Raw genomic sequence first — 10,234 nt, 5'->3', positions numbered from 1 at the left:
CTTTTATTGCTGAAAGGTGGCAAATGTAAATGATGTGTGAAGGCAAAAGAAAGTACAAAGTGCCATTTATATTATTGCTAAATTTAGGAAACGAACAATAGATGTGTATATGTCAATCATAGCAACCAGTCTGTATTTGCTTTATTTTTTTATTGGAGAGCTAAAATCTGGTTTTTAGATCTGCAATATATTTTTCCAGTTTTTGTAAGTAATATCCATTTCTTATTACAAATCAGATCAGTAAAATTGTAATTTTCTCAATTCACATCAGAAGGGGTTTAGGATGCACACAGCTCTGAATCACTGCATGTTGCCAGTCTGCAGACACTTTGTATTTTTGAAGGAACCATTTTAGCTTACACTGTTGGAAAATAGAGATCAGCATGCCAAAGCAATTTTTTTGCACCATAGGGTAACACCTTGGCATTAACAAGCTCTATGAATAACAATGTACATTTCTTGAACCTGAAAATATAAGACAATGCTCCTGGTGTGAATGAGCTCTAAAGATATTTTCTGCTTCCAGCTAAAAATTAGAAACAAGTCCAATCAGCCAATTTATACCCACATCAATCAGATGAAAAGACAAGCTGCAAGGCTACTAAAATACTGAGGTACTCTGCATTATTCAGGAGCAAGCTACAGTGCCATCAGAAGCCCACTGAGAACAATGGCAGTAAAAATAGAAGATAGGTAATAATAACTGTATGTGATTTAAAAACTGTATGATTTAAAAAAAGCATGTTTTCAGCAAACTGAAAGGGCCCATTTACATCTATGGTTTGCAGGAACATCTATGATTTCTTATTTTTCTTCTTATCTGAATTGGATTAACTTTCCATGCAAAAGCTTTCAAAGACCCCCATACAGAGCAGTCCTGTCAAAGCAAGCCGCATACAGAAATAATATGTGGATGACTGTAATTCCCTATATCTGACCCCAAACTAGTGTAGCCCAGTCTGCAGCTCTGGCAGTAAAAGAACTCTGTGTCTGTGCTGCAGGGGAGACTTTTACGCTGGCACAGTTTAAAGAGGAGACTACTGTTATTGTGGAACTGTGCAGCCAGCATCAAGCCCACCTTTTACTGAACAAGGATGCACAGAGGATACAGATTGCAAGGATTATGGAAGGTGTAGTTCTCACAGACTAAGCTAGGTTGGTGAGCTGGAAAGAGGACACTACAAATCCCACAAGATACTGGAGCAAAGAGGAACGGTAGATTCCTGCTGTTACAGAGAGGAACAGCGACAGGTATCTGAGAAAGTTAGAGATAGTCACGAATGCTGGTGGAGATGACTGCCTGATCAAGAGGAAGGGTGATGTATACACAGAGTGGCTGTGTTTCATCCAGTGTACAGAGGGAGACCATCTCCTAACACGAGAAGATGGTGAGAGGCCACTGGCCACATTACAATTTGGCTGGACAGTGTTACCTGGGAGTATCACAGAAGTAGTGACGTTATCAGTGCTTAAAGGGACATTGTCCTGAGCACTCTAACATAACAGTTGGGCTCCAACGAGCTGGCCAGCAGAAGAGAGCATATTATAGACCGCTGAACTGTTAGAGTGCCATAATTTTCCTTAGTTAGGATTGTCTCAGTATAAGATTTAAGAGAAGTTGCTTTCTATACCCATTGCTTGTCTTAAACAGTATATTTCTTTCTACTGTTCACTTATTCGTAATACATTCCTTGATATAGTTTAACTATTTGCTGTATCATTGCTGTTGTTTCATATATCTTTTGTTACCAGGGTACCGCATTAAATCTGCAATAAATATACCCCATCCAGCTAGGTGTGCCTGACTATGTGATGCTTTTTGCAGAGCTGTGGGCACAGGAACAGGGGACCCAATACATCCAGTGGCTCCTTTGGGGGTAAGAGCTACACTAATAAACCAATTCAATACCGTGCAATTTTACATCTTCCTGCCCAAGCCATTTTTCAGGTTTCAGCGCTCTCACACTTTGAATGACAATTGCGCAGTCATACAACATTGTACCCAAACTAAAATTTTATCATTTTCTTCACACAACTAGAGCTTTCTTTTGGTGATATTTAATCATTGCTGGGGTTTTTACTTTTTGCTAAATTAACCAAAAAGACCAAAAATAAAACACGTTTTTCCATGTTTCTGTTATAAAAGTTTGCAAATAAATAATTGTTCTTCATAAATTTAGGACGAGATGTATTCTACTACATGTCTTTGGTGAAAATAACCCAAATTAGGATGTATTTTTTAGCTTGTAGGAAAGTTATTGAGTTCACAAACTATGGTATAGATCTGAATATTGATCAATCCTGAAGTACTGACAGCCAATCTAATTTCTTGAGGTCCAAGAATGTCAGAATAGTACAGATATCCCCCAAATGACCACTTTTTGCAAAGTAGACAGTCCGACGTACTTCATAAGAGGCATGGCGAGTTTTTTGAAGTTGTATTTTTTTTGTCATAATTTTTCGGAAAATGAAAAAATAAAAAAAATTATTTTCACTATTTTTTTTTTACATACTGTCACCAGTGCAGTATAGCGTCATCATATAACTGGCATGGCGGTGATCAGGGACACTGACTGGTGACAGTGTGAAAAAAAAAAAATATATATTTTTTATTTTTTTATTTATTTATTTATTTTTTTAAAAAATGTTTTCTTTTTAAGATTTTTTAAGATTTATTTCATATTTCACTATGTCCAAAGTAGTACAATGTTACCATAGTAACATTGTGCTACTTTGGGAAAGTGATCAGTATTTTTTTTTTTTTTTACACAATTTGCTTATAGCAAATAATTACTTTGCTATAAGCAAGCATTTACCTGAATAACATCGATTCATTCAGGGTTTTTTTTTTTTGTGCTTAGCTGTGATTTGGCCACAGCTAATCACATGACATGTGCATTTGATTAGCTGTGACCATTCACAGCTAGACACTAGTATACAATGGATGGCATGAATGAAGCCGTCCATTGTATACAACTGTCATGTGACCTGCTGTGATTGGTCACAGCAGGTCACATGGTATAGGCAACGGGGGCCGGTACTCAGATCTGTCACCAGCCGTGTCTGAGGTACACGGCCAGTGACAGATCGCGCCGCTGCGCGGCTCTGCAAGCGCGCGAACTGCGCATGTGCGGGAGGACGCCATATGGCGGCCTCCCGGAAAGGTAATACATTTTTGCGGACGCCATTGGGCCATAGGCCGGGCGTCAAATGGTTAAGCCAGTGCCTCCTATTTTTCTACTAAATATACAGCTTAGGAAAAAGCAGTTTAACCGGCTTATATTTGGCCTTCCCTGGCTCTTCCTTTTCTTCCATTTTCAAAATGCTAATTACATTTGTAAATACCACCTTTTCATTTTTATTACATACAATATTTTAGACTCTGGGACATGATCATTGAGTAAGGTTGGAGTTTAGATTGAAATGTGTGTACATTTTTTAATAATTTGTATAAGGGTGTATACAGGAACAAATCCCCCCCCCCCAAAAAAAACAAAAAAAACAAAAAAAAAGAATTATAAAGACAATTTCATGTTTGCAGCCATTCCAGTATCAGTATGGTACAGATCTCATGATGTGATTTTTTTTAGAAAGCTTTGCAAGGTGACCCTCCGTCTGAGATTACTGTATTCTAAGACACGCAGAAGTTTGTCCTCTATTTGATTGAAGTTAAAGTTATTACTCTTCCCACTGACCAGCTGACAAATGCCAAGTTCATGGAATGTGCCAACAGTGATGGCAAACAGCTCAGTATTAGGGTTTAACACTGCGGCTGCTTGAGCAGCAATCTGGTTCTGAGCAATTCCAGAAGATCGACCATCAGAGAAAATGATGATCTGTCTTTTGACATTGGGTCTTCCATCCCTCTTCAAGTAGTTTGTAATATACCTTAGGGCAGCTGGTAGATCTGTGGCATCATCAAAATATATTGCTTTTGACAAGCCAGATGTAGCATCTTCTATGTTGGTAGTAAAAGGCACCTCAAGCTTCTGGGCTTCTGAACTGCTGTATTGAACCACTGATAACTGCAATATGTTATTAATGTTCATTTCTTTAGACCAATTCTGGTAGCTGCCAAATTAACAAACTCTTTCACTTGGTCAAAGTTGCTGTAGCCAACACTGCTAGATCCATCCATGAGGAACACAATGTCAGTGGGTTTGCTAAACTGAACTGCAAAAACATAAAATAAAAATGTGAAAGTCACAAGGCATAGTGGCCGTTATGGGTGTATATTTACTTTGCGTAATCACTGTGCTCCTAGTCTAAACCACTGTCCTTCAAACAAACAGTTGCTGTTCTTGTTTTTAAACTATATATGGTATTTTTTGTGTTTTTAAATAGCTTGTGTTGTGATTTCTTCCATTGTGATAGTGTTGTGATTCTGAATAAAAAAGTATGAAATTAATAACTTCCCACACATGTTAAGCTATGATACAGTGAAAAACCATTTACTATATAAACAAATATGATCACAGGAATGGCTGCATTAGAAAATAATCCACAAGTGCAAAAAACATTCACAGAAACAATAAGTAAAGGAACAAATTTTTACACTTCCTAAAAAACACATGCATCAAACATTTCCCCCCCAAAAAAAAATTCACATGTGTTCCCTTCACTGCCATTATAACAAGCAAACACCAGATGCAAAGTGACGTTTAATGTAACAGGTCTGACAGCTCAATTATATATCCTAGATTGATCATCACAATTCCTCTTTTCTTCCTTTGGTTTACAAATCTCTCTCAATACTGCTTAAGTGACCTCATGAGACAAATGCTTACATAGGGGGAGATTTAATAAAACTCTGGTACAGCTGTGCATGGTGGCCATCATCTGCTATCTTCAGCTTGTTCAATTATTTGATAATAAAACCTGGAAGATGAATGGTTTCAATGCAGAGCCACACCAATTTTCACTCATCAGTTTTTGTAAATCTCTCCCATACTGTAACTCCACATGTTAAAAAAATACAGTCAACAATACACTACAATACATAAAAAGTGCTACAGGCAGCAGTATCTCACATATAGCAGAAACCAGGGGCGGACTGACCATTTGGAAACTCAGGCAATGCCCAAGGGCCCGGGGTCAGTAGGGGGCCCCATGAGATGCCCCTGGTACCTTTTTCATAGGCTTTTTTGAGTTTGGGCAAGGACACAGGGGCCCCATGATCCCCTATTGCCCGGGGCCCCGTGAGTTGTCAGTCCGCCCCTGGCAGAAACATCAATGGGTTAAATGCATAAGATAAGTGCATAGCTGACAAGAAAGACATCAGTCTCCACTAAAAAAAAGTTTGTACTTATTTACAGGCATTTTACATACATCCAACCTTAAACAAATGAAATAAACATTATTTTTTAAAATTAATAATAGAGTATTCTCTTTTCTCTCTACACCTCCTCCTTGAGCCTTTTGATACCCTCCCATCTCTTCCAAATACCACCTTTACTCTGATGACACCAAGATCTATCTCTCTACTCCCCAGCTCACCCCCTCAATCTCCTTACGTACCACAAATCTACTGAGCAACATATCAGTATGGATGTCACACCACTTCCTCAAACTCATTCTTTCTAAAACTGAGCTTGTAATATTTCCTCCTCCCCAACCCCCACTCATGACTTTACCACCAAGATCACAGCTCCACCATTGGTTCCTCCCCACATGTTAGGGTACTGGGTGTAATCCTAGACTCTGACCTCTCTTTCGGGCCCCACATCCAATCACTGGCTAAATCCTGCTACCTCAACCTTCGTAACATTTCCAGAATTTGCCCCTTCCCGATTAATGACACCACAAAACAATTTATCCACACCTTGGTTATATCCCGTCTTAATTACTGCAACTCCCTTCTCCTTGGTGGCCTACCTTTACACAGGCTATCCCCCCATTCAGTCTATTATGAATGCTGCTGCTAGACTTACACACCTTACCAACCAATAAGCAACTGCTGCTCCTCTCTGCCAATCCCTTCACTGGCTTCCACTAGACCAACATATAAAATTCAAAATACTAACCACAACGTACAAAGCCATCCACAACACTGCCCCTAGCTACATCACCAACCTCTTCTGCGGATATCGTCTAAATCGTCAGCTCCGCTGCTCCCAAGACATCTTGCTCTCTAGCTCCCTAGTCGCCTTTGTCCATGCTTGCCTTCAGGACTTCTCCTGAACCTCTCCCATCCCCTGCAACTCCCTACCCCAGTATTTCCAGTCATCCCCCACCATATCCGCCTTTCAGCGATATTTGAAAACTCACTTATTCAGGGAAGCCAACTCTACCTCCACCTAAGAACTGTATTTGAGTCACCTCCATCAGATCATCCCCTGCAGCTATTACCCTTTGTACCACCTTCCCCTTTCTTTAGATTGTAAGCTCCATGAGCAGGGTCCTCCTAGTCTTTCTGTATTGAACTATATTGTAATTGTTCTGTCCCCCTTTATATTGTAAAACACTATGCAAACTGTTGGCGCTATATAAATCCTGAATATAATAATAATTAAAAAAAAACAGATTAATTATAGGAATTACCAGAGAAAGAATTAATGTCAACATCCACATTACCCATACATTTTTGGGTGTTAAATGTCCATTTAGAAAATCAATTTAGTGCCTTTCTTTTTTATCTCTCTTTTATATTGCCTATTGACCCTGTAGGCAGGTGAAGTTTATCCTCCTTGCTGTAGGTGGCGCTAGTTGCTGTGCAGGTGGTATGGAGGCTAAGAGAAACATTGCTCCTCTACAGGCTTTATAGGTGTTATCAGGGGAGCTGTGGTCCGATTGGACACTGTAACACTGGATGACCTTAGCATCCATCTTTAGTGTGGGCAATACTTACAAATAGCAGAGTCCCATTGTATTTGGCCCATGTTTGCGAGTGACTAGAGTAGGGAAAGGATCCACATGTATGAGGAACAGAGTGTTATCCCTAGGGAAAGGTTCTTGTTTGGGGAGGGATAGATTAGGGACTCTGGTCTTCAGTGCTGTGTATTAGGACTTGTACTTCTACTCTACCTATTGGTCACTCACTATACATATGTCATCTTGGTAATGTAAGCTATATCTAGGTGACTACCTTGATTCTGGCCTCTGTCTAGGTATTCCCAACCTTTCTGAGAGCCATAACACTAGCCTCCCACATGCGTTACCTGTGTCACTGTAATCTGAGATACCATACTGTTTGGAACTGTTCCCTCAAGTGTGTGCTGCAGTTGCTATAGCCATTGTACTAGTGCTATTGATTGCAGATTATTGTTGCTTTGTTGACTGTTTACCCACAACCTTACAATACCAAAATTGTTTAACCCGTTCCTGGATTCTACGGGGGGGATTCACTAAAACTGGAACACACAGAATCTGGTACAGCTTTGCATTATAACCAATCAGCTTCTAACGTCAGCTTGTTCGATTAAGCTTTGACAATAAAATCTAGAAGCTAATTGGTAATATGCACAGCTGCACAAGATTCCGTGTGCACCCAGTTTAGAAAAATTCCCCTCATGTATTGTTCCTCCAAGTTGGGTACACAATTCCTGGCTCCATCCTTAACCCTGTCTTTAACCCCTTCATTATGGGGAGTAAAAACTTCTTCAGGTGTTCCAATCACTTCCATGGCTACAGGTGTATAAAATCAAGCACCTAGGCATGCCGACTGCTTCTACAATTTTTTGTGAAAGAATGGGTCGCTCTCAGGAGCTCAGTAAATTCAAGTGTGGTACCTTGATAGGTTGCCTCCTGTGCAATAAGTCTAGTCATGAAATTTCCTTGCTACTAAACATTTCACGGACAAACATTAATGGTATTATAGCAAAGTGGAAGCAACTGAGAACAACAGCAACTGAGTCACGAAGTGGTAGGCCACGTAAAATTACAGATCAGGGTCAGCACACGCTGAAGCGCAGTGTGCAGAAGTCACCAATGGTCTGCACAGTCAACAGCTAAAGACCTCCAAACTTCATGTGGCCTTCAGATTAGCACAACAACAGTACGTTGAGAGCTTCATGGAATGGGTTTCCATGGCCGAGCAGCTGCAGCCAAGCCTTACATCACCAAGTGCATTGCAAAGCATTGGATGCAGTGGTGTAAAGCATGCTGCCACTGGACTCTAGAGCAGTGGAGATGTGTTCTCTGTAGTGACAAATCATGCTTCTTTGTCTGGCAATCTGATGGATGTGTCTGGGTTTGGTGGTTACCAGGAGAATGGCACATGCCTGACGGCATTGTACCAAGTAGAGGGGGGATTATGGTGTATGGTTGTTTTACAGGGGTTAGACTTGGTCTCTTAGTTTCAGTGAAGGGAACTCTTAAGGCATCAACATACCAAGACAATTTGGACAATTTCATGCTCCCAACTTTGTGGGAACAGTTTGGGGATGGCCCCTTCCTGTTCCAACATGACTGCGCACCAGTGCAAAAAGCAAGGTCCCTAAAGACATGGATGAGCGAGTTTTGGGTGGAGGAACTTGACTGGCCTGCACAGAGGACTAGCCTGCACAGAGTCCTGACCTCAACCCAATAGAACACCTTTGGGATGCATTAGAGTGGAGACTGTGAGCCAGGCCTTCTCATCAGACACATCAATGCCTGACCTCACAAATGCGCTTTTGGAAGAATGGTCAAACATTCCCATAGACACACTCCTAAACCTTCTGACAGCCTTCCCAGAAGAGTTGAAGCTGTTATAGCTGCAAAAGGTGGGCCAACTCAATATTGAACCCTACGGACTAAGACTGGGATGCCATTAAAGATCATGTGCATGTAAAGGCAGGAGTCCCAATACCCTTGGCAATATAGTGTATGTATATTATTTGCCGCATGTCAGTGCAACTTTAAGTGCGGCTTGGCGGACATCTGTGCGACTTCATGCACAGATGTCTATGCAAACTGCACCTAAAATCGAAAACAATAGTACAGGAACCTTTTTTTTTTTTTTTCAAATTGGTGCAGAGTGGATTTGAACGGTTCCATTGCGGACAATAGGGTGTGACTGTCAAATCACATTACAAGTTGCACCGGCGTGAACCAGGGCTACTGGGGATACTGACAGCAATAACAATGTGATAGTGGTCCTACCCTTTGTCGCAAACACAGGAGTGTCGTTAGGATTATGAAGAACCTGGGACACCATGGTGCACACTGAGGATAGTAGTTTTGATGTGCACAGATTGTACCTGTGGTAAATGATGTCTATAGCCAGACTGCACTTAAAGTAGAATTCCAGGATAAACCTAACTAATTTTAAAATGCTCCCTTCCCTTCTGCTGACATCTATGTTAACTAACCTGTGTCAGAAAGATGTATATACTTACCTATATCAGGCTGCTCTGGTCTGGTCATATGATCCGGCTCCCATGTGTCAGGCAACAGCAGCTGAAAGGGAAGAGAAGGGAGTGCCAACAATGACGTCTTGTCTTCTTGGCCTTGCTAGCTCTTGTCGAGCATTCTCTCCTGCAGTTGATGCTGGTTGATGCAGGGTAATCATGTGACCGGACGAGAGAAAATAAGTAAGTATATACATTATCCAGGAATTTTTACATTGGGATTAGTTTAAAGGGGAATGGTAAACAGAATTTAAGCCTAGTTGTTGTAGTTGTTGTATACAGTCTCTGTTCAATGGTTAGTGTGCCCAATAATACTGGTGTTCAATGTATGCCTATACGTTGGTATTCATTGGTTAGTGTGCTCCTTACAATTGTGTTCAGTGTATCATTTTACTAGTCATTTGTCTACTTTTGTTATTGGTTAGTAAGAGCTTTAATGTTTACTCACCTTAGAGATGCTGCAGAGGTCCCACGCTGATTCCCTCAGCTCCCCAATTCCTTCTCTGTGATGGAATGTGACATATGTAGGCATCCACAAGTTGGATAGTGCTCTACTACTTGCATACAACAGATCATGTCATTCTGGTAGGTAGAGCGACATGCTCTGTTAGACTTTGCTAGACACAGGGCCAGGGTGGCGGACTGACAACTCATGGGGCCCCCCAGGCAATAGGGGATCATGGGGCCCCTGTGTCCTTGCTCAAACTCAAAAAAGCCTATTAAAAAGGTACCAGCGGCATCTCATGGGGCCCCCTACTGACCCTGGGCCCTCGGGCAGTGCCCTAGTTTCCAAATGGTCAGTCCACCCCTTTGCGCTGACAACTACTATTGATTGTAGGGGGAGTACAATTTGAATGTGGTGCAGGAAATGGGCATGGAATGAGGGTTTCTCACATGGCATTCTA

General features: G+C 41.1%; 1 pseudogene; it reads right to left on the bottom strand.

The window, feature by feature from the left end:
- Window positions 1-3,509: 3,509 nt before the first annotated feature.
- The window catches only part of LOC149447778 (collagen alpha-1(VI) chain-like), a 10,835-nt pseudogene continuing 4,110 nt past the window's right edge, over window positions 3,510-10,234 (bottom strand).

Source organism: Staurois parvus, unplaced genomic scaffold, assembly GCF_062004578.1.
Source record: "Staurois parvus isolate SC_StPar_1 unplaced genomic scaffold, SC_StPar_1.0 ptg000670l, whole genome shotgun sequence".
NCBI classification, from domain to species: Eukaryota; Metazoa; Chordata; class Amphibia; order Anura; family Ranidae; genus Staurois; species Staurois parvus.
This window is presented reverse-complemented; position numbering and strand designations above follow the sequence as displayed.